Genomic DNA, 26,533 nt, shown 5'->3' on the forward strand with positions numbered 1-26,533 from the left:
ATAATGAGCAGCACAACTAACTTTGATTCACTGCTCAATCTTTAACTGACATTCATTAGGCACCAATAGAAGCTTATGAATAAATTATAATAGAAAACTCAAATTTTATCTTAGGTGATGAAGCAAGTTCAAGACAATTCTTCATATTCCAAGAAGGAATTAACAGTACCAATGACAGAGCCAAGTCAACAGTAATCTGCAATTAGCATGACTGAGGATATGAGCGTGTTGAGTTCACTAATAAGACAGAGGGCAAATGAGGGTGTTCAACATAATCCACAAGTTGATACGAAGAGATTATATACATCATTTCAGATATAAGGATAAAAGAACTTAAGAGCAGGAGTAGATAATTCAATCCCTCGGGCCTGCTCCGCCATTCAATACGATCATCTTACCTAGGCCTCAAATTCACTTTCCTGCCCAGTTTCCATAATTCTTCAACTCATTACTAATTTAAAATATCTGTATCACCTCCTTACATTCACTCAATGTCCCAGCATTCACTCTACACTGGGGTAGTGAAGTCCACAGATTCATAACCTTTTGCGAGAAGTAATTTTTCCTCATTTCTGCTACCCCTTATTCCAAAACTCTTTCCCAATTGCTCCACAAAAGAAAGCATCTTTTCTACCTTTACTTTGTCAAACTCATTTAGCATCTTATACACCTCAACTTGATGTCCTCTCCATCAACCTACCTCCTCTGAAATGACTCCAATGCAATTACATCCCTCCTCTAGTAAGGGGACCAAATCTGGATGCAATACTTCAGGTGAGTGTCTCATTAATACCTTGTACAGTTGCAGCAACAATTCCTTACTTTTATACTCTATTGCTTGATATATTTAAGAAGGAGGATAGATACAGAGGAAAGAGAAATGGTGTGGACAAAGCTAGAGATAACCAATTTACATAAAAAAAACAAGATTTCTTCATTCAGAGGGAAGACTCAGAAATTTTGAACTGTTGGCAATGCTGTTTGCTTTTAATCCTCCTCTCTTAACACTTAATTGGACTACAGCACAATCCCAAATATGACAGAAAATAATTGAACCTGCAAATGGATTGGAATGCAGACAGTTTTTGATGCCAATCATTTCTGGAAAGTGGTGTGAAATCTCACTCAGTCCAGAGTGTCTTTCTGTGTTGTGACTCAGAAAACATGACTGAACAGCTTACCTAATACAATTCTGACAACACAAGAAATTTTCCTTTTCAAAGACTTCAGGCAAGAACATCCCCAGGGCAGATTTCACAATTGATTGAATGAAGATATTGATGAAGAAATGCAATTTTATGTTCAGTTTGTAGCAAAAAACTTTGCATTAAGCTGAAGGGTGTGAGTACATGGCTGGCATAATATTGTTTTTTTGTTAAGGCACTTTCAACATTTATTATTTACAAAGGATTTACTTGCTTAAAATACATTTGCTAGAGGAGGAAAGGAATACCATACCAACTTGTTCATAGATCTGTAACATTTATTTAATTTTGATTTTTGGGACTATGTCATGAGCAAATTGATTGCTTTGATTTTATACTTTACAACAGTGACTATTCTTCAGGAGTACTTCATTGGCTGTGAAGTGCTATCAACACTCAGAGGTCATCATGATACTGTATAAATACAAAAGCCACAAAATTCTGCTCGAGAGCACTGCTGGTTTCTATGCTAAAGGACTGCAGAGTTTTAAAAGTGACAGTACAGACAGTGCACATCCAATGACTACAGGCATTAATTGTGGCGGTCCTCATGCAGAGATGGGAAAATGTATAAAATTGGGAGTATCATGAAGCAGGTTATAGTCCAACAGGTTTAATTGAAATCACAAGCTTTTGGAGTGCTGCTCCTCCATCAGGTGAAAGATTCACTTTTTGAAGGAGCAGCGCTTTGAAAGCTTGCAGTTTCAAACAAATCTGTTGGACTATAACCTGCTGTCACATGACTTCTGATCCTTTTCCACTCTAGTCCAACACTGGTTTCTGCACATTATGGAAAAAGTATATGCAATATATGCACCGCAGTGAATAAGATGTGTGGGTGGGAGCTGCAACTTTCGGGTACAGGAGCAATAGCATTTGATGGAACTTATGTTCAGTGTAGGACTGGAAGAAACACTTTTATACTTCTATGATCCATGTTCAATAAAGTATTGCTTTGTTTGGTTTTTACAAGCTTTACTTGTAGAATACAGTCGTCTTCAAGGTGTTGATTTACTGAGTGCACCCTGCGTATAAGGTTTATCAAATATTGTGATTTGGGGAGTTAGGTTCTAAAACAGAGGTAAATGGGTTTTGGTTTTCATTTATGTGCAAATGACTTGTTTAGGGTCAAAAACTCAATTACTTTTTAACATGGCATAAAAATAGCCTTTCCCAAAAAGCCAAAAAGCATTTGACTTAAGCTAGGTATCTAAGCAATCCATCTGCTGAGCTATTTGCTAAAGTATTTACTAAGTTAAGATTTATAACCCAGATAGAAATAGATAAAGTCCAATCAGGAGCTCAGAGTCACATCAGCAGAAGGGCAGTTTATTTCTTGTTAGTCTCCAGGCCCTCGGAGCTGGAAAGAAGACTTAAGCTGTTTTTGCAGTGCAAGTCAACAGGCCTGGAGATAGCCTTGAATCTTTTCTTTCTTCTTTTCTTCTAATTCAGTGAGTTAGCTTGTTTCTGTCTCTCAGGGAGAGATGGTAACTGAGAATATGATATCTCACGAATGTACAGAAATTCTCTCAAAGGAAACCTTAACAGGCGAGTAAGATATCATGGGGTGAAGAGTAAGAGTGATAATTCACTGGGGGTGGGTATGTGCTGAGGTCTTTCCAAACGATCATATATATGTGTGCGTAATTTTGTTTTTCCTGTGTGTAATAAACGTTCATGTTCTTTTGTTATAAGTACATTGCAGCATCTTGCGAATATATTCAGGTGACTGACAGCTAGAGTAAAAAAATTGTGGAAATAAAAACTTATCATCTATCAAGCCAGGTGTTGCTGTGAAATCTGACTTGGTGAATATTACTATCAGCTGCTGTCTTAGGAAACTTCATGTTCATACCTGAATTAAACACGGAGAGAAGACACCCACTTCACTGATTTTTCAAATAGCAGATTCCCCACTCCCAGTGCTAATAATGAAAGGGATGTGCTCAACAGGGAAGCCAGATGCAAAATGGTAGGATGGATTTGTGCTTCCAAAAGGCCATACTTTGACCAGCTGTTAGACTAGTTATTGCCCTCAAAACGTGGATGTTGCGCACCCAAATTGAGAGGCTTATATAACTCCATAAACAGGGAAGTGTGAAGTAAGAGGTGAGTATATGTCAGTAAGTACACAGTTAATAAGGTAACCATGATATGGGCAGAGACAAAAGTCTCAGGCTGGAGATGGTGGAAGAATCGACACTCTGTGATAGATTGGTTGTATTGAGATAAGAAAGAGTCAGAATTATTTTGCCGTGCTAATGTTCAGGTTGCTAGTAGAGTACAGCAAATAAGGGCGAGCCAATTAGTTCAAAACTGTAAGTTGACAGGGACAAACCTAGCCTTCGATTAAGGGGGGACTGGACCATGGTGCATACCTCTGCTGCAATTGCAAACTCCAGTGACAAACAGCAAAGAAGCAACTGATGGCAAGGATTCAAAAAATAATGACCTGCAAACTCGCAGTGTGCAAACATTACCGAGCACCACCCTCAGTGAGAAGTAAGTGAAAGAGAACAACACTGATACAGGTGGAAGCAGCAAAGAGCTTCAGAAGGAATTCAGGCTTCAGGAGCAGTGAAGAACTTGAAAGGATTTTGAAGGATTTTGAGGCCAGGTAGACCTGAGATATAAGGTCTGTGGAAGCAGAGCAATGTGGCAAGCTAAAGCTGTCAATACCCACGGAGCAACCAGCAACACCACCCCAGCAGTTCATGCACATCAAGGATCTGCAACAAACACAAGGATGGGAGATCTAAAGACACCAGTTGAAAGGTACAGATCAGTGTTCAAAGTATAAACAAACGTCGGAAAGTACCTGAAAGTACCAAGGTCCATAATTCCACAGGCTCGCCACCCTCTGAGTGAAGAATGTCTCCTCATCTCAGTCCTAGAAGTTTTATCCTTCTCCTTAAACTTAAGACCCCTGATTCTGGGCTCCCCCATCATCAGAAACATACTTTCTGCATCTAACCTGTCCAGTACTGCTAGAGTCCCAGTGACTGATGACATGGTCAACACTGCTGCCTCCCAGTACCAGGGACCCAGGTTCGATTCCAGCTTCGGGCAACTGTCTGTGTGGAGTTTGCACATTCTCCCTGTGTCTGTGTGGGTTTCCTCTGGGTGCTCCGATTTCCTCCCACAATCCAAAGATGTGCAGGTTAGGTGAATTGGCCATGCTAAATTGCCCATAGTGTTCAGGGATGTGTAGGTTAGGTGCATTAGTTATGGGTAAATGTAGAGTAATAAGGTAGGGAAATGGGTCTGGGTGGGATGCTCTTCGGAGGGTCAATGTGGACTTATTGGGCCAAATGGTCTGTTTCCACACTGTAGGAATTCTAGGACATGTTCACGAAGCAACAAGCCTGTAAGAACACAGCTTCATTTATTTTAATTCACTCAGGGAATGTGAGCATCACTAGCTGGTCCAGCATTTATTGCCCATACTTAAATGCCCAGAGGGCAGTTAAGTGTCACCTGCATTGCTGTGTGTCTGATCTCACACAAAGTGCGATTAAGGAAACGGTGGCAGATTTTGTTTCCTGAAGAGCATCAGTGAAACAGATGGATTTTTATAATATTACACAAAGATAACATGATTGCGATCTGAATTAAAATTTCACCAACCTCCGTGATAAGGATTGGAACCCATGTCACAGAACGCTGGTCTAGTGTTCTGGATTGCTGGTTCAGTGATATCATCACTGCGATAACACCTCCCTGGAAATATTGTTAAACACATTTGACACTTCAGTCCAAAGAAAGATATAATAATAAACTGTGCAAAGTTTACCAGATGAATCAAAATGAAATGGATCTATGGACATATTCATAAATGATTTTTAGAGATTTACAAGATAATACATGGCTTGGAAAGAGTGGATGCTAAGAAATTGTTTCCGTTAGGCAGGGAGACTAGGACTCGTGGGCACAGCCTTAAAATTAGAGGGGGTCAATTCAGAACAGAAATGCGGAGACATTTCTTGAGCCAGAGAGTTGTGGGCCTGTGGAATTCATTGCCATGGAATGCAGTGGAGGCCGGGACGCTAAATGTCTTCAAGGCAGAGATTGATAAATTCTTGATGTCACAAGAAATTAAGGGCTACGGGGAGAATGCGGGTAAGTGGAGTTGAAATGCCCATCAGCCATGATTGAATGGCGGAGTGGACTCGATGGGCCGAATGGCCTTACTTCCACTCCTACGTCTTATGGTCTTATGGTCTTAAATAATTATTGTGGATTTGAAGCTTTGAGAGATTCATGAACAGAGATTTATTGGTGTAATCGATAGCACCTTATGAGATCCTTTACAGTCAAAAGACGACCTGACTCTAGAACAAGACACCAATTACATGAAGCAGGGCCAACAGTCAGGGCAAAACTGGAGCATACTTCTGGAAACACCACCACTTACGTTGGATCTGGTGACTAGTAGGCTCAAAGATGCTGGTTCTTCCTTCAGAAAGTCTTTAGAAAACATCTACCAAAACTGCCAAAACAGCAGGAAATGGCGCCTTCACGATATTGCTGTGATTGATTACATTGTGGTGTTTAAAAACCACACATTGTGAGCTGGCAGAAATTTGGTGGGGGGTTGGGTGGGAATGGGATCAACACATTGTGTTTGTGAATAGTGAGTTAACTTAAAGAAACAAAAACAGAAATTGCTGGAGAAACTCAGCAGGTCTGGCAATAGAACTGTTTCTGAAGGGTCACTGAATCTGAAATGTTAACTTTACTTTCTCCCTGTGGATGCTGCCAGACCTGCTGAGTTTCTCCAGCAATATCTGTTTTTGTTTCAGATTTCCTCATCCAACCATTTCTTCACTTTAACTTGAAGAAATACTGCAAATCAGGAAACATCTTTACAAGAAGACAAGTACAATCATCTGCTCATGTAAACGTCCTTGAGAGAGGATCAGCAAACTTTCTGGGACAAATTAAGGATCCTGAAAACAAGTTCTAGTCAGTGATATTCAAGGTAAAAGAGTCCATGTCAGAATTTAAGTTAGGTGCAGGAACCTTTTGGAATGTTTAACAATTGGAATTCAGCCAACTAAATGAAACTGCAAAGGTTTGGTGCACAGACTTGAAGAAACAAGAATGGATTACTACAGTTCTTCCCCTGAAGATAATATGATTCCTGAAATTCTTTGGCTCACATATTTCAATGGGCTAAAGTCATTTCAACCACCTAACTTTGAGTTGAAGGAAGGACAATGCTGACTGCAATGATTACCCAGAAGATTAAAAGTTCTAATGAGCAGTTACTTTGCATCTAACATTGACCAGTCTGTCCCGAAGCATATCCCATGCGCTTGACAGTGATATCGAGTAACAACCCCGAGGCACAAATTGCTGTTTGAAATATCACAATGCTTTATTACACTGGAAGCAACTTACTAATGAAATACCATAGCTACCACAAACCAAACTATCATCATCTGCATCTGGGACATTACCACTTGTCCTCAGGTTGTTCAGGACTGGTGCATGGGTATACTTCTTGAAGTCCCAGCTCTGTGTTGTCTGCTGGACAGTTGGTTCTTATCTTTCTCTGTGTGTTTTCCTTCTCCACGTCTGACTTCTTGAAAGTTATTCTCTCTCTCTGTCTTCAGGTTCTCCTACCTTAATTGGTTGTAAGTCTTCCTTTCCTCCTTCTTCTTTTCCTGCCAGTGGAATTGGACTCACTCTCAATGAATAATGTGAGTTTGGCAAGACCACTATAAAACTTTGGGAGCATTATTCAGCAGCAACATAATCCTTGTCAATCCCATTAGAAAACCAACTCAGTTGAAGAATTCCTAAAATCCAATAGTATCGGAGACATACAAATAACTCTTGGTATAGTCAAAAAGTGGGGAAATTCCTATAAAACCTATCAATGATCAAAGAACCAATATGAGATCTATTTTAAACTGTATTTGGGACATAGAACATAAAAAAGGTATTCAAGCAGATTGAAGAGATGCTTATTTCCTCAGACATACTAAAACATATGATTCAATGCATTCAATAATCATTATAACCATTACATAATCCACAGGGCTATGTGCAAGTTTTGCAAATCTAAGATAATGGCAAACAAAGGAAAATTTTTGTCACAAAAGCAGTATCATATAATTTGAATCTTTGGTCATAATGTGGGTCTGTTAAAACCATCTGATCAGCCAGTCTATAATCCTCCTGCAATTTAAGGCTCTTCTCCTCATTATTTATCATCCCATCAATTTTTCCATCACCCATGGACTTACTGATCAACCCTCCTTCATTCAAGTCTAAATCATTTTTATACACTGCAAACAGCAAGAGTTCAACAGTAAAGAGGAAATAGCAAATATTCAAGAAGAGATGGTGATAGAAAACAAGAAACTATGTGCAGAGGGATCTTGGAGTCCATGTACATAGATCTCTGAAAGTTGCCACTTGGGTTGATAGTGCTCTTAAGAAGGCATACAGTGTGTTTGATTTTATTGGTAGAGGGATTGAGTTCCAGAGCCATAATGTCATGCTGCAACTGTACAGCGGTCACTCTTAGAATATTGTGTACAGTTCTGGTTGACCCATGACAGGAAGGATGTGGAAGCATTGGAAAAAGTGCAGAGGAGATTTACCAGGATGTTTTCTGATCTGGAGGGAAAGTCTTATGAGGAAAGGCTGAGAGACTTGGGTCTGTTCTCATTGGAGAGATCAAGGCTAAGAGGGGATTTGATAGAGACATACAAAATGACCAGAGGATTAGCTAGGGTAGACAGTGAAAGTCTTTTTCCTAAGATGATGACATCAGCTTGTAGGAGGGGCCTTAACTGCAAATTGAAGGGTGATAGATTTAAGACAGATGTCAGAGGCAGGTTCTTTACTCAGAGAGTGGTAAGGATGTGGAATGCCCTGCCTATCAATGTAGGTAACTTTGGGACATTTAAACAATCCTTGGATAATAAGCACATGAATGATGATGGGATAGTGTAGGGGGATGGGCATAGATTCATTCACAGGTCAGCGCAACATCAAGGGTCAAAAGGCCTGTTCTGCACTGTCTTGTTCTATATTCTATGTTAGCTCGACGTCTCTTTCGGGGAAAATGCTAGAATCGATCATTGAAGAAGTTATAGCTACAGATTTCGAAACCACTCAAGGTGATTGGGAAGAGTACACATGTTTTTTTAAAAAAAGGAAAACCACATTTACCTATTTATTGGAATTCTTTGAAGCAGTAAGGTGCTGTGGATAAAAGGGTGCATGTAGATGTAAAAACTGAAAAAAAACGGAAAATGCTGGAAATCAGAAACAAAAACAAATTGTTGGAAAAGCTCAGCAGGCCTGACAGGATCTGTGGAGAGAAATCAGAGTTAATGTTTCGGATCCAGTGACCCTTCCTCAGAACTTGAAATCCTGAGCTTGTAGATGTGTTGTACTTCAATTTTCAGAAGGTACTTAACAAGTTATTGCGTAAAAGGTTATTGCATGATGTCCAAGCTCATGGTATACAGGTAACGTATCAGCATGGATAGTAGATTGGCTTGTTGGCAGGAAACAGTACGCATTAATATGTCTTCTTTCTGATTGGCAGACTGTGATGAGTGAAGCACCGTAAGTGTTTCTGCTAGTGCTTCAGGTTTTTATAAATTATCTCAATGATTTAGATGAGGGGAATAAAAGTATGGTAAGTGTATTTGCAGATGACATAAAGATAGGTAAGCAAGTTACATTGTGAAAAGAACTTAGAAGTATGCCAGCAGTTATAGATGGGTAAGAGTGTGCAGACAACAACCTGGAAGATGGAGCATAAAGTGAGGAAGTGTGAAGTTATTCACTTGGGCAAGACAAATAAAAAAACTCAGGATATTATTTAAATGAAAAAAGGTAGCAGAATTTTGAGATGTAGATTTAGATTTTCCAGTGCTTAAGTCACTAAAAGTTTACTGATGACACCACCACTGTTGTTTGGATCTCAAATAACCACGAGACAGAATACAGGAAAGAAATTCAGGACTTAACAGTGTGGTGCAAAAGTAACAATCTCTCCATCAATGTCGGCAAAACAAAGGAGCCAGCCATTGACTTCAGGAAGCAGAATGGCAGGCGTGCCACTCGCTACATCAATGATGCCGAAGTGGCAATGGTCATGAGCATCAAGTTCCTGGGAGTGATGATCACCACAATCTGTTCTGGTCCACCCACATCGACACAAGGGTCATGAAATCACATCAATGTTTCTACTTTCTGAGGAGGCTAAGAAAATTCAACAGGTCCCCAAAGCCTCTTCCCAATTTTTACAGATGCACCATAGAAAGCATCCTATCTGGATGCAGCACAGAGTGATATGGCAACTGCTCTTCCCAAGACCACAAGAAACAACAGAGAATCGTGAACACAGCCCAGTCCATCATGCAAACCAGCCTTCCATCCATTGGCTCCATCCATACTTCCAACTGCCTCAGGAAAGCAACCAACATGATTAAAGATCCCTCCCACTTCTGTTATACTCTCTTCCACTCTCTTCTGTCGGGTAGAAGATATAAAAGTTTGATCACACGTACGAACAGAATCAAGAACAGCTTCTTTCCCGCTGGTATCAGACTTTTGAATGGACCTTCCGAAGGTTAATTCTGATCTCTGTCTCTGCACATTCTCTGCGGATGTGACATGGTATACTACCCTCTGTTCTGCAACCCTGATGCACTTTGTGTGGTATGATCAGCCTGTATAGCACACAAAACAACACTTTTCATTGTATCTCAGTAGATATGACAATAATAAATCAAACTCAAACTCAGCACTAATATCCAAGTGCTGAAAGTAAGTAATATGGTGAATATAATACTATTCTTTACTGTGGAAGTACGAATGAAGTGAGACCACTTCAATGTGCAGTTTTGGTTTTCTTTATATGGATATGTATTGGAGGCGGTTTAGAGAAGGTTTCTTAGATTGACATCAGGAATAAGCAGCTTGTCTAATGAAGATAGCTTGGACAGACAGGTTACATTTTCACTGGAGCTTTGAAGAGTGAGGAATGACAACATAATGTCCTGGTCAGATTTAGCAAGGTGGATGTGAAACGGATGTTTCCTCTTGTGGGTGAGTTCAGAAAATAGGTTGCATTCTAATGATGCTTTGGACATAAACCCTTCAACAGGCTTTTGTCCGAAATGTTGATTCTCCTGTTCCTCGGACGCTGCCTGACCTGCTGTGCTTTTCCAGCGCCACACTCTTGACTCTGACTCTCCAGCATCTACAGTCCTCACTTTCTCCTACATTGTAATGATGACCGGTCTTCCTGATATTTATTTACAGAATATAAGTTCAAAATTTCTGGTTGAGACAAAAGCTGGAAATGTAATGAACCACCCCAAAAGGATCATATAGCACTTCAAAAGGACTTAAACAGGTTGCTGCAATGAATGAACAAGTGGAAAATGAGGTTTAATGTAAAAATATGTGATTTGATTCACAGCAACATAGGAGAGAGGAGCAGGGGCAGGTCATTCCACTCCTTGAGCCCATTCCACCATTCAATATGACCATGGCTGAACATCAAACTCTATACCTTTCTCCCACCTCCCCCATGCCCCCCTCCCTTTAACTACAGAAGTTATATCAGCTTCCATCTTGAAAATACAATGTTTTAGACTCGACCATTTGCTGTGGTAATGAATTCCACAGGCTCACCACCCTCTGAGTGAAGAATGTCTCATCTCAGTCCTAGAAGTTTTATCCTTCTCCTTAAACTTAAGACCCCTGATTCTGGGCACCCCCACCATCAGAAACATACTTTTTGCATCTAACCTGTCCAGTACTGCTCGAGTTTTATAGATTTCTATAACAATCTCCCTCATCCTTCTGAATTCCAATGAATACAATCCTGACTGACTCAATCTCTCCTCATACGTCAGTCCTATCAGCCCAGGAATCAATTTGCTAAACCTTTGCTCACTCCCTCAATAGCAAGCATGTCCTTCCTCATATGAGGAGACCAAAACTGCACACAATATTCCAGATGTGGCCTCACTAGTGCCCTGATAATTGTAGTAAAGCCGTCCTTGTTTCTCTATTCAGATCCTTGCATTGTGAAAACCAACATATAACTTACCTTCTTTACTGTTTGATGCACCTGTCTAGTTATTTTCAACGACTGGTGCACAAAGACACCCAAATCTTACTGAACAATCTCCTTTCTCAATTTACAACGTTTACGTTATAATCTGTCTTCATATTTTCACTACCAAAGTGGATAGCCTCACAGTTATCCACACTATACTGCATCTCTGTACCCTCCTCATTGTTCACCTTTTCACCCAGCTTTTTGTCACATTAATTTTGGTAGGATGAATACAGTAGAGACTGGACAAATGCATAGCTTCAGAAGGCAGCATCCGAGGAGCAGGAAAATCGATGTATAAGAACACAAACAACTGCAATTTCCTCACAAGCCGGACATCATTCTGACTCGGAATTATATTTACAATCCCTCAAAATCCTGGAAATGACTCTCTAACAGCACTGTAGGTATACCCACACCACATTGACTGCAGAAAGCATCGCACAGTCACTTCCTCAAAGACAATTAGAGATGGACAATAAATGGTAGCCAGGTCAGCAATTTCACATCCATGAAGGAATAATAAAAAGACTTGCATTGAAAATGGATCATTGCAAATGCAGAGCAGTTTGAGAGTGGTTAATAAAGTACATGGAATCCTGGGATTTATCAATATGGCATGGAGTACAAAATGTAAGAGGATTTTGTTAAACCTGCATGGGACATATGTTTGACTTCAGCTGGAGTATTGTAGCTAGTTCTAGAAAGATATGAAGGCACTAGAAAGGAAACTGTAAAGATTTATAAGAATGGTACCAGAGATGAGAAACTCAAAATTTAGAGGTTGACCAGAAGCATAACACAAAGATAAAACATGATACTTTTGTTTTATTTAGAAAGGGTTATACTAATACAAATTATGTGTTTTCCATAATTCTACTTCTAAAGTTCTGAACTAAAACGATCTTTGTTTTTTTGGGTCTCCTCAAAGAGGCTCCAGCTGCTAGAATGCTGAACACTAGAACTGGAGAGATTCCAGTGAATTTCTGAATAAGGATAGTGCATGATTTAGGAGGAACTAGCATTGCATGTGGTGATATTCCCATGTTCTTCCATGCTGTAAAGTTCTCATATATGGAATGTGTTGTCCAATGTGCATTTGGAGAGATTTTGCAGTGCTTTTTGTGGATGGTATACACTGCTGCCACAGTGTGCATTGGTGATCAATGGATGCCAATGACCTGAGTTGTCTTATCCTGAATGGTATTATTCGAGACAAAAAGTGTGGCGCTAGAAAAGCACAGCAGGTCAGGCAGAATCCGAGGAGCAGGAGAGTCGACGTTTTGGGCATAAGCCCTTCATGAGGAGTGTGTGTGTGTCGGGGGGTGCCAAGGGGGCTGAGAGATAAATGTGAGGGGGTGGGGCTGGGGTGGGGGGAGGAAGGTAGCTTAGAAGATGGTAGGTAGATGAAGGTGGGGGTAATGCTGATAGGTCAGAGCAGAAGGTGGAGCAGATAGGTGGGAAGGAAGATGGTCAGGTAGAACAGTTCAAGAGGGTGATGCCAAGTTGGAGGGTTGAATTGTGGGATAATGTGGGGGAGGGGAGATTTAGAAACTAGTGAAGTCGACATTGATGCCCTATGGTTGAAGGGTCCCAAAGTGGAAGATGAGGTGTTCTTCTTGTAGTCATCGGGTGGCTAGGATTTGGCAGTGGAGGAGGCCCAGGACTTGCATATCCTTGGCAGAGTGGGAGGGAGAGTTGAAGTGGTCAGCCACAGGGCAGTGGGGTCTTTGGGTGCATGTGCCTCAGACATATTCCCTGAAATGTTCCGTAAGTTGGTATCCTGTCTTCCCAATGTAGAGGAGACCACATTGGAACGGTTCAGGGAACCTCCACTGCCAAATCCAAGCCACCTGACACCTAGAGACGGAACACCTCATCTTCCACCTTGGGACCCTCCAAATACACAGCATCAATTTCACCAGTTTCCTCATCTCCCCTCCCCCAGATCCAACTCTCCAACTTGGCACCACCCTCATAAACTGTCCCACCTGTACATCTTCCTTCCCACCTACCTGCTCCACCCTCTGCTCCAACCTATCACCTTCATCCCCCACTTTCATCTACCTATTGCACTCTCAGCTACTGTCCCCCAGCCAAATCCCCCTCCCATTTATCTCTCAGCCCCCTTGGGCTCCCCTCCCCCAGCATTCCTGATTAAGAGCTTATGCCCAAAATGTCCACTCTCCTGCTCTTCGGATGCTGCCTTACCGGCTGTGATTTTGCAATGCCACACTTCTTGACTGTGATCCCCAGCATCGGCAGTCCTCACTTTTTCCTGATGTTATTGGAGTAGAACCTATCCAGATAATTGGGGACCATTCCACGATATGCCCTGAGATGATGGAAAGGTCTGAGGGAGTTAATTTGTTGCAATTTCCCAAGCTTATACTTTCTCTTGAAAAGCATGCTATTTGTATATAGCTGGTCCAGTTCATTTTCTGCTTAATGGTAACTTTCAGAATATTGACATTCAGAATATTGTCAATGCCACTGAATGTAAAGTGGGAAGTGGGAAGATTGTCTTATTGGAGATGTTCATTGCTTGGTGGTTGTGCAGTGAAAAGGCCACTTGAGACACATCAACCTAAGCCTGAATGTGACCCAAGCCCAGCTGCATAAGGGCACTGATTGCTTTGTTATCTAAGGAGCTGTGAATAATGTTTACCATTGTGCAGTCATTACCAGATATCCCCATGTCTAACCTTATGATGAAGGAATGCCATGAGTGAAGCAGATGAAGGTAGTTTTGACAAGAACATTACCTTAAAGACTTCGTGCATTGATGTCCCGAAGTTCAGATAACTGCCTGCAATCACCACAATCATCTTCCTCTGTGTGCAAGGTGTGATTTCAACCAGTGATGAGGTACGCCCCTCTCATGTCCACCTTCTAAAGGGACTGTTCCCTCCCGGACACCATGGTCCACTCTTCCTTCACTCCCAACAATGTCCCACAATCCCATGGCACCTTCCCCTGAAGGTGTAACACCTGCCCATTTACCTCCTCCTTCCTCAGAATCCAAGGGCCAAAACATACCTTCCAGGTGAAGCAGCGCTTTTTCTGCACTTGTCTTACTCTCAGCTAATGTATTCGCTGCTCACAGAGTGGTCTCCTCTACTTCAGGAAAACAAAGCGTAGACTGGGTGACCATTTCGCAGAAAATTTACATACAAAAAAGACACTGAGCTTCCAGTTGCCTGCCACTTTAACACACCACCCTATTCCCTGGCCAACATCTCTGTCTCAGGCTTGCTGCTGTGCTCCAGCGTAACTCAGTGCAAGCTGGAAGAACAACATCTCATTTTCCATTTGGGGACTCTGCAGCCCTCTGGACTCAATATCAAGTTCAATAATTTTAGGGCCTGAACTCCCCTATGTCCAAGCCCCCCGCCACACACACTAACTAGGCCTTGTCATCACATAGTCTGCCATTACATACTACCTATTGTTAGCTACTAACATTCTCCATTAACAGCTATTCAGTCTCCCAGCCAGATTGTTATCAACTCCCTTGTCTGTCCAACTGTTCTTCCTCTCTTTGGGCTCTATCCCTCACTATCATTTACTCCTTACACCCTCCCTCCACCCTATCTTCTGCATAGAAACCAACATTTTCCTAGCTGCCATCAGTTCTGGGGTCACCAGGCCCAAAACGTTAGCTTTGTTTTCTCTTCACAGATGCTGTCAGACCTACTGAGCTTTTCCAGCAACGTCTGTTTTTGCTTTTGGTAATGAGCAGTTTCCTTGCTTATGAAGATGGGACTTTTTAATCATCAAGAACTATGCGGTGGATGCTCCTATCAGCTCGAGGCTTCAAAGATTCTCTGTCAAGACATGTTGGTTTGAACTCAAACTCAGATTGAAAAGGCAAATTTGGAAGGATTTGGAACAAGGCTGGGAGAGTCACATAGCTTGTGCTCAATGAGGACCTGACTGTCCAAGGCAATTCTGGGTTAACAGGGACTAGGCTGGGAAAGTAAAATGAAGAAGGTAAACTCTCAGGTATTACAAATTACTTTGGACTGGAGAAATAAATGTGTAGTTTGGGGATGGTGTAAAGTATGAGGTATTTTTAGTTTAGAGTCATAGAGTCAAGGAGATATACAGGCCCTTCGAGCCAACTCTTCCATGTCAACCCGATGTCCAAAATTAATCTAATCCCATTTACCAGGACTTGGTCCATATCCCTCTAAGCCCCTCCTATTCAGATACCCATCCAGATGTCTTTTAAATGATGTAATTATCCCAGCCTCTAATACTTCTTCTGCCAGCTCATTCCAAACAAGGATTAACTTTCATATTAAATTGTTGCCCCATAGGTCCCTTTTAAATCTTTCCCTTCTCGCCTTTAAACAATGCCCTCTAGTTCTGGACTCCCCAACCCCAGGGAAAAGACTTTGCCTATTTACCCTATCCATGCCCCTCATAATTTTGTCAACCTCTATATGGTCACCCCTCAGCCTCCGACAGTCCAGGGAAAACAGCCCCAGCCTATTCAACCTCTCCCTGTAGCTCAAATCCTCCAACCCTGGCAACGTCCTAGTAAATCTTTTCTGAACCCTTTCAAGTTTCACAATATCCTTCCGATAGGAGGGAGACCAGAAATGCACACAATCTTCCAAAAGTGGCCTAACTGATGTCCTGTACAATCACAACATGATCTCCTGACCCCTTTACTCAATATACTGACCAATAAAGGCAAGCATACCAAATGCATTCTTCACTACCCTATCTATCTGTGACTCCACTTTCAAGGAACTATGAACCTGCATTCCAAGGTTTCTTTGTTCAGCAACAGTCCACAGGACTTTACCATTAAGTGTATAAGTCCTGCCCTGACTTGCCATTCCAAAATGTAACACCTCATGTTTATTTAAATTAAACTCCATCTGCCACTCTTCGGCCTGTTGGCCCATCTGATCAAGATCCTGTTGCACTGTGAGGTAACCTTTTTTGTGGTCCACTACACCTCTAATTTTAGTATAATTTGCAAACTTACTAATTATACCTCCTATGCTCATATCCAAATCATTTATATAAATGACGAAAAGCAGTGGACCTAGCACTGATCCTTGTGGCACACCACTGGTCTCAGACCTCCAGTCTGGAAAGCAACCCACCACCACCCTCTGGTTTCTACTTTTGAGCCAGTTCTGTTTCCACATGTCTAGTTCTCCCTGGATTCCATGTGATCTAACCTTGCTAATCAGTTTCCAATGAGGAACCTTGTCGAACTCCTTACTGAAGTCCACATAGACCATGTCCACTGCTCTACCCTCATCAATCCTCTTTGATACTTCTTCAAAAAACTCAATCAAGTTTGTGATACATGATTTCCTATGCACATAGCCATGTTGACTATCCCTAATCATTCCTTACCTTTCCAAATGCATATAATCCTGTCCCTCAGAAATCCCTCCAACAACTTGTCCACCACCAATGTCACACTCACTGGTTTATATTTCCCTGGCTTTTCCTTACCACCTTTCTTAAACAGTGGCACCACATTAGCCAACCTCCAGTCTTCCGGCACCTCACCTGTGACTATCGATGATACAAATATCTCAGCAAGAGGCCCAGCAATCACTTCCCTAGCTTTCCACAGAGTTTGAGGATACACCTGATCAGGTCCTTGGGGTTTATGCATTTTAAGACATCCAGTACTTGTAATATGAATATTTTACAAGTTGTCACCATTTATTTTCCCACATTCTATTTCTTCTATGTCATTCTCCACAGTAAACACTGATGCATCGTTTAGCATCTCCCCCATCTCCTGGGGTTCCACACGTAGGCTGACTCGCTGATCTTTGAGGGGCTCAATTCTCTCCCTAGTTACCCATTTGTCCTTAACTATATTTATAAAATCCCTTTGGATTCTCCGCAACCATTTTTGCCAAAGCTGCCTCATGTCCCCTTTTTACCCTCCTGATTTACCTCTTAAGTATACTCCTACTATCTTTATACTCTTCTGAGGATTTACTCGATCTCTGCTATGTATGCCTGACATATGTTTCCTTCTTTTTCTTAACCAAACCCTCAATTTTTCTAATCATCCAGCATTCCTTACATCTACCAGCCTTTCCTTTCACCCTAACAGGATCATACTGTCTCTGGACTCTCATTATCACATTTTTGAAGGATTCCTATTTTCCAGCCGTCCCTTTACCTGCGAACATCTGCGCCAATCAGCTTTCGAAAGTTCTTGCCTAATACCTTCAAAATTGGCCTTCCTCCAATTTAGAACTTCAACTTCTCGATCCAGTCTATCCTTTTCCATCACTATTTCAAAACTAATTGAATTATGGTTGCTAGCTCCAAAGTGCTCCCCCACTGACATCTGAGTCACTTGCCTTGCCTTATTTCCCAAGAGTAGGTCAAGTTTTGCACCTTATCTAGTGGGAACATCCACATACTGAATCAGAAAATTTTCTTGTATGCACTTAACAAATTCCTCGCTATCCATGCCCTTAACACAATGGGAGTCCTAGTCTAAGTTTGGAAAGTTAAATTTCCCTACCATAACCACCCTATTATTTTTACAGATAACTGAGATCTCCTTGCAAATTTATTTCTCAATTTCCCACTGACAATTGGGGTGGGGTGGGGTGGGGGGAGGGGGGAAGAGGTGGTGTCTATAGTACAATCCAATAAAGTGCTCATACATTTCTTATTCCTCAGTTCCACCCAAATAGCTTCCCTGTACGCATTCCAGGAAAAAAGTATTTATTTTAGAATCCCTGCAGTGTGGAATAAGGCTATTTAGTGCGCCAAGTCCACACCAACCCTTTGAAAATCATCCTACCCAGACCCTTCCCTCTATTCTATCCCTATAACCCTGCATTTCCCACAGTTACTCCACCTAGCTTGCCCATCTCTGGACACTTCTGGCAATTTAGCATGGCCAATCCAACTAACCTGTACATCTTCGGACTATGGGAGGAAACCCACGCAGACACAGGGAGATTGTGCGAAGTCCACGTAGACAGTCACCTGAAGGTGGAATTGAAGCTGGGTCCTTGGCCAGCAGTGCTAGCCACTGTGCCACTCCAAATGGTAAAAAAAATTGTTTTGTTCTCTAGTTTATGGTAGTGTGTAACAGCTGCCACAATGGCATTTATTTAATAGTGCTTTTTAGCTTATTTGTTAAAATGCAGATCTTAAACAAGAAATCTTTTCCTGTCATCCTTTCAGCAATGAACTGGAATTTTAAATTTATTTTTAAAAGATATTGAATATTATAGATACTGATTGTAACAGTTATTAAGATGAATGAGTACTAATTCATCAGCCTAGAGAGGGTAGTAGATGATAATGAGCAAGTGGTTCCATCTCCATGTTTGGCCTGATTCCATGAAAAGTCACAGGGTCTGGAATCAATCTGACTGCCTCTTGAATGTTGACCACTGTGTTACCTGTCCAGCTGTCCTTCTGGTAGGACAAGACATACCCAGTGATAGTGAGGGAGGAGTCTGAGATATTGGTGCCAGACTTTTGCTTGACTAGCTTGTGGGATGCCTCACTTGGTTCTGGAACAAGTTACCAAATGGTTGTAAGGAGGCTTCACAGTTGACTGTGCTTTGTGCGCAAATGTTGCTTCTGATGCTTCGGTCATTGTGGGAAGTTTATGGCTTCTCATTCATTCAGCCTGCCTATATCCTCTTGGAATCTGTTACTGTCTGCCTCACTGGTCACTACATTCCTGAAATTCACGTAATCTGCAAATTCAGAAGTTATGACCTGTGTGCTGGAATCAAAGCTCTTAATGTATATCAAAAACAGTAGTGATCTTCATTTAGAACTCCACTATATATCTCCTGCCAGTCCAAAAGTCAATTATTCGCTACAACTCTTTATTTTTAATCTTTTGCATATTTTGTATCCATGTTAAAACTGTTCCTTTTAGCACATAAGCTTCAATCTTGCTAGCATGTGCCATACTTTTGATATTGCAGGAGTATAATGTCACCCGTGCTATCCATAGCCACTACTGAAAAACTCAATCAAACCAGTCAAGCACAATTTGCCTGAGCTAATTTGGGCCATCTCTCCTATATTAGATTATGTTTATCCAACACGTTATTAATTCTCTCTTGGATTATTGCTTCTGAAACTTCTATGCCTTCAACATTAAACTAGTGGGGCTGTAATTGCCACTATAATACTTCTCCACATTCTTTTTTAGAAGCATGTAGCATTTAGGATTTGTTACCACCAAAATGGGTGGGCAACAAATGTTAGGCTTGTCAGTGATGTTCACATGGAAGAACAAAAGAAAAATCTCTACAGAAGAAAAATTGAAATATCGCAGCAAGCCACCTTTGCAATTTTTACTGTTACTTTCATCAGTGACCTGGAATGTTGTCCATCCAAACAATGGATTAAAAAGAAATGCTTGCATTTATCTAACATTGTATAGGGCCACCAATCACCTGAAAGCACTTTACAACCAATGAAGTATTTTTATCATGTAATAATTCGCACGGTGGCATTCCACAATTGATGTTCTTCATTCTGCAGGACAAGCTCCACCCATGTTAAATGACATGATGGCTCAGCGATTAACACTTCTCCTCAAATTTCCAGGGACTCAGGTTCGGTTCAAGCCTTGGGTGACCATCAGTATGGAATCTGCATGTTCTCTCTGTGTCTGCATGGTTTCCTGCCACTTGCTCCATTTACTTCCCATAATCCAAAGATGAGAAGGTTGAGTGCACTGGCTATGCTAAATTGCCCCATAGGTGTAGGAATGTGCAGGCTAGCTGGGTTAGCCATGGGAAATACTGGGCCTATGGGAATAGGATGGGGGCACTGAGTCTGGGTGAGATGCTGTTCAGAGGGTCGGTGTGGACTCAATGGGCCAAATAGCGTGCTTCCACACTGTAGGGATTCTAGATCACCAGTATCCACACTTTGTGCATTTACACAAACACACTTCAAACAAATCTTTGACCTCTTTGTATTTTTGTTCCTGTTTAATCCAACATTATTTATAACTCTCTATATCTTTGTTTCTTGTTTCTACTTTGTAATAGCACCTCTCTGTGCTTAATGATCTGCTAAATTAATTAAGTTAATTTGAAACTTCCTCACTATGTTGCCTTAGAGCTTGCTGGTTCCTGATTGTTTTAGCCAAATCCAAATCTCACCCCAGAACTTTGATTCTGCTACAGCCCAAATGCTAACCCTAACCCAAGAAACTGAAGTCCTCCTTTCTGTATTATATCTCTAACCGGATACTAATCCATCATAAGATCATATTTTTACTCTCATTGAGCACTGAAGCAATACTTGAGTTGATACTTTTGATGTCCTGGTTTTTAATTTCCTCCCTAACTTTTACATCAAGATCTCAACCCTCTTTCTCCATGAGTCACTGGTTCTGACATGATCCCAGACTTTTTATGCTTCCCTATTCATGCAGTAGAACAGTTGCACACTCATGGCAGTGACTTGACATCGGGCAAGCAACATTCAACATTAACCTCATGTCTCAGTAGCAAAACTGTCTGTTTGTCCTTCTAACTTTGAATTCTCAATTACTGTTGCCTTCCTACAGTTTACTATATCCTTCCCAGACCATCATTTTTTCTTGTGGTGCCAGGCACAGGACCTGAAAAAATGACCTAAAAACCTTGCAAAAACAAAGTACAATATTGGTAACAGTCTGATTTGCTTTTGGGGCCCACAAGACTAGACAGGGGAATTGCCAAAGAAAGGCTATTGATGCCAGAAGACACTAAACAAGACATCAATCAGATTTAAATGATAACATGATGGGAATATGCTGTCACTTTATACAACTCAGATATAGGTGCACATTTGGCAAGAGAATTAAAAGAGACAAATGAAGTGTAATAGCATATATCTTCTGTGACATGCCCACTTAAAATCTTGCACAATTCCTTCAACATGTTGCAGCTACCCTGCATTCAGTCTATTTGTACTGGATACTTGGGGCAGTTTCTTCACGGCAGTACAATTTGAGATAGTACTGAAAAGGGAAGATAGTGAACATCATTTGCAGATTATTTCTCTTTGGTAGTTTCAGTGCAAGGCTGTTCACTAGGGAGTTGACTGATTCTGAGACCTCTATTTCTGTCTCTGCTGAGTGACAAGCTTTACTTTGAGATTTGTTTTAAAAAAATTAATAAGACAATCTCTATACAACATCTGTTTCAGATTCCAAATGCTAACCTCTCTGTTCACGAATATATAACAGATTTCTAAATATCAAATCAGAAATTTAAGTGTTATCTAATCAGCATTTTATGCAGATGTGATTTCAGTGTACTACCTCAATTGCGTTACATTAAAAAGATGACCTTTTTAATAAGCAAATACCAAAGTATACAGCTAAACAAGTAAATTGCTTATTTCACAAAGCTACATCAAATTGTGCATTTAATAAGACTGCATCATCAATCCAAATGATTATTTTTTTATAAAAGTATGATATCAATGGAACACGCATTAATATGTATTTAATGAGAGTAAATACTAGAATATAATTGACTGCCGTGACAATAAATATACTTAGAAACAAGCACTTATTTTTAAAAAGTAACCTTTGATATTTGGAACTTCTAAACTGAGCCCAAATATTGTAATGACAGACATTCCTTGCTTTAGCCTGTGCCAAATGTGTGTGGGTGCTCATAAAAAAGGTTTTTTGGCAAACCATGCTGAGACTGGGTGAGGCAGGGGGTGGAACTGTCTGCGAATCTGAAGTGTGGAGGTGGTGGAGGCAGTTCACTGTAATGAGATACACATAGCAATTGAAAATAATGATGACAGATTGGGAATCAACCAGTATCCAGGCCTATAATTATTGGATGGCAGGCCGGAGGCAGTGCCCAGGTGTTTGTGATGTAATCCACGCGAGGCAAGCAAAGACAGAGAGTGAGGAAAATTCCAGAGTCTCAATCTCAACGTGAGAAATAATTTGAAGATATTGCTTCTTGCCCTAGGGAAAGGCAGATCAGTACAAAGAACACTCAGGTACATTTCATTAGATATGTTTTTACTGCTATTGTTATTTTGTATATCAGAATAAACTCCATGTAGAACAATTGTTTTGTTTAATACAATCATAAAACTAACAAAAGATTTCAAAATACATTAACTGCAAATTCCACATCCTGCAATTCTATAGACAAATCTAGAACATGTATGTGGAATATTTATACATAAATATATATGCAATTGCATACAAAATGTGGAATTTGCAAGGCTGTTACTACAGGATTAGGAAGAACACTCCATGTAATAGTTAAAATACTAGTCATCGTGCTTAAACAGTAGAAATGTGGGCTAATGCTGAAATACACTTCCTCCCCAACAATATGATGCAAATAGAAATAATCGCCATATTGCAGGGGCTTATATGATACCTTTGCATATAAGTACCTCAACAGTTAGCATTCTCAAGACTAGTGCAGATAGATCTGAATTCAATTTAAATTCAATTCATTATTGAATTTGATTGTTTAACAAGTAAAAATCTAGAATTGAGTGCTGGAATAAATAAAAATGTGATAAAAATATAATCAACTGTTGTAAAAACCCATCTATTTCAGTAATGATGCTGAGTGAAGGAAATTTGCCATCCTTATCCCATCTGGTATACACCAGAACCATAACAAGGTATTTGATCACACTGCCCTTAGAAATGCTCCAGCAGGTCTCTCAGGCTCAAAAACACCACATCAGGAAAGTCAAAATAGAATAAAAGAAGACAGCTACCTAGCATCAAACTGGACATTGGAAACTACAATGGTAAACCCAGCCGTGTTGACCCTGCCTGGCCTTTGTTTAATTCAGTCATGGATTGAGGACTTTGTTGGCTGAACCAACATTTATTGCCCATCTCTAATTTCCCTTGAGCCATTGGTGATGAGCTGCATTCTTGACCAAAACAGTTCATTTTAGGTAGGTAAACCCGCAATGCTATTACACAGGGAGTTACAGAATTTGACCCAGTGACACTCAAGGAATGGCAAAATATTTCTAAATGAGGACGGTGAGTGGCTTGGAGGGGAACTCCAGGCGATCATGTTGCTGTGTAGCTGCTGTCCTTGTCTTTCTAGGTGTAAGTGGTCATGGGTCTGGAAGTTGTTGTCAAAATAACCTTGATGGATTTCTGCAGTGCATGTTGTAGATGGTGTATATGTTGCAACTGAATCTCTATCATAGTGGGAGTAAATGTTTGTCAGTGTGGTGCGGATTGAGTAGGCCGTTTCAATCTGAATGATGTCAAGCTTCTTGTGAGCGTTTTTAGAGCTGCATTCATGCAGGCAATTCATGGTGAATATCGAATCACACTCCTGACTCGTGCCTTCTAGATGGTGGACAGGTTTTGGGGGGTCAGGAGGAGTTCATTGTTAGAAGATTCCTTGCCTTTGACCTGCCTTATATGGATAGTCCTGTTCAGTTTCTGGTCTATGGTAACCCCCATGTTGTTGAAAGTGGAGCATTTGGCAGTAATGCCAATGAATTTCAAAGGATGATCACTGGATTCTGCTTTGTTGGAGTTGATCACTACCAGCACTTGCGTGCTGCAAATGTTGCTTTCCACTTGCTAGTCCATGAGGAGAACGTGAGAACTGCAGATGCTGGAGATCAGAGCTTAAAAATGTGTTGCTGGAAAAGCGCAGCAGGTCAGGCAGCATCAAAGGAGCAGGAGAATCGACGTTTCGGGCATAAGCCCTTCTTCAGGAAGGCTTGCTAGTCTATACCTGAATATTGTCTAGGTTTTGCTACATTTGAGCACGGACTGCCTCAATCTGAGGAGTCATGAGTGGTGCTGAACATTGCACAACCAGCAAATATCCTCACTACTTATCTTATGATGGAGAGAATTTATTGATGAAGCATTTAGTGATTATTGGACCTAACATACTTACTTGGAAGGGATCTTGTAGTGCAGTGCCTAAGCTTAAGTCCTACCTGTTCTAGAGGTGCATCATACCAGCTCTTAATAGGTTGATTAGACAATGTCTACTCTGAGCAACTCCAGCTGAGCTGACTAACAATTGCACAATCATCTTCCTTTTGCACACGGTAAAATTGCATCTGGAGGAGAATTACCTCACTGAGGTAGGGCTCCTTGGTGCCACATTTGGTCAAATGTGGTCTTGACATCAAAGGCAATCACTCCCATGTTACCTCTGGAATTCAGCTATAATGAGGTCAGGAACTGTCTGACCTTAGCAGTAACCCTGCTACTGCTCCTGTTATGCCCTCCTGCAATCTGCATTGATTGGTTCATCCCTTGGCTTGATGGCGATGTTAGAGTAGGTTATATGCAGAGTCATGAGATTGCACGTTGTGATATAATGTCTTTCTGCTACTGCCACTGGTGGCCCACATTTCTCATGGATGACCAGACTTGATATGCTAGCTCTGTTCAAAATCTGTCCATTTCATGTGATGATAGTGCCACAAAAGAAATATCCTTAATGTGACGAGGTTTTACCGTCACGGGGACTGTGCTGTAGGCACTCTTACTGATGCTAACATGGTCAGATGTATCTATTTGGTTACTACAGTTCTGACTGGTTGCTTACAGATTGGCAAAGATGTGTGTTTTTTTCTATCTTGTTTTCTACCACCTGCCACAGACTCAATGCAGCCATTACATTCTTTAGGAATCAACTAACTTGGTCAGTTGCTGGCAAGCCACTCTTGGTGCTGGATATTGAAGTTGCCCACCCAGTCTACATTCTACATCTTTGCCATCCTCAATGCTTCCTCCAAGTGCTGCTCAACATAAAGGGGCACTGATTCATGGGGTGGCATGGCGGCTCAGTGGTTAGCACTGCTGCCTCACAGTGCCAGGGACCTAGGTTCGATTCCAGCCTCAGGAAACTGTCTGTGTGGCATTTGCATATTCTCCCTGTGTCTGCTTGGGTTTCCTCCGGCTGCTCGGTTACCTCCCACAGTCCAAAGATGTGCAGGCCAGGTGAATTGGCCATGTTAAATTGCCTATAGTGTTCATGGATGTATAGGTTAGGTGCATTAGTCAGGGGTAAACATAGGATAATAGAGTAGGCGAATAGGTCTGGGTGCATTGCTCTTCGGAGGTTCAGTGTGGACTTGTTAGGCTGAAGGGCCTGTTTCCACACTGCAGGGATTCTATTCTATTTGCTGTGGGAGATAGGACATGATAATCAGTAAGTGGCTTCTTTGCTCATGTTTGACCTGACGCCATGAGACTTTACTGGATCAAGAATCACTGTTGAGGAACTATCCCCTATTAGATACTACCACCTGCCATCTCTGCTGTACCTGTCCTGTCAGTGGGAAGGAGGGAGGTGCCCAGGAATGGTGATGGCATGTCTGGGACATTGTGTTTAAAGTATGTTGTTAGGCTGTTGTTTCATTAGTTTTAGACAGCTCTTCCAATTTTAGTACTGACTACTAGAGTTAATAAAGAGAACTTTGCAGAGTCAACAGGGCTGAGCTTACTGTTGTAATTTCCATTGTCGACATCAGTGCTAGGTTGTCAATTAAGTTTCATTCCTTTCTTGAGACTTTTTTAGTGATTGTTATAATTGAATAGCTTGCTAGGCAATTTAAAGGGCAGTTAAGAGTCAATCGCATTGAGTCTGAAGTCGCATGTAAGGATGATAAGAATGGCAGTTTTCCTTAGCTAGGGATATTAATGAATGAGGTTTATTTATGACAATTAGCAATGATTTCACAATAATTAATGAAATTTTCATTTCAGATTTCATTAAATTCAAATTCCACCATCTGGCAAAGTGGGATTGAACCTTAGAACAATATCTGGGTTAGTAATCCAGAAGGATTTACTAGTCCAGTGATAATGTTATCCCTATCTTACTCCTTTCTAATATTTGGGAAACCATTTATAGCCTCATAACATCTTCCCAAACCTGGGAAAGCAACCCCACAGACTAGTGAACCAAAAGACTGACACAGTCTTATTCGTCAAATCAGATATCCTTTCCCATGAGCAGGACAGAACTAGCAAAGATAGTACACAGTTAGGAGGGAGTTGCACTGGGAGTCCTCAATGTTGATTCTGGACCTGATGAAGTCTTATGGTTCCAAGTTAAACATGGGCAAGGAAACCTCTTGCAGGTAACTACCTGCAGCGTGCCATCATCTGATGTATCAGCACTCTTCCATGTTGAAAACCAGTTACAAGCACTGAGTGTGGCAAAGGCAGAGAATGTACAGAATGGGTGACATCAAC

This window comes from Chiloscyllium plagiosum, unplaced genomic scaffold, assembly GCF_037043375.1.
Source record: "Chiloscyllium plagiosum isolate Xiang-an unplaced genomic scaffold, Cpla_swu_hap1 HiC_scaffold_5, whole genome shotgun sequence".
NCBI classification, from domain to species: domain Eukaryota; kingdom Metazoa; phylum Chordata; class Chondrichthyes; order Orectolobiformes; family Hemiscylliidae; genus Chiloscyllium; species Chiloscyllium plagiosum.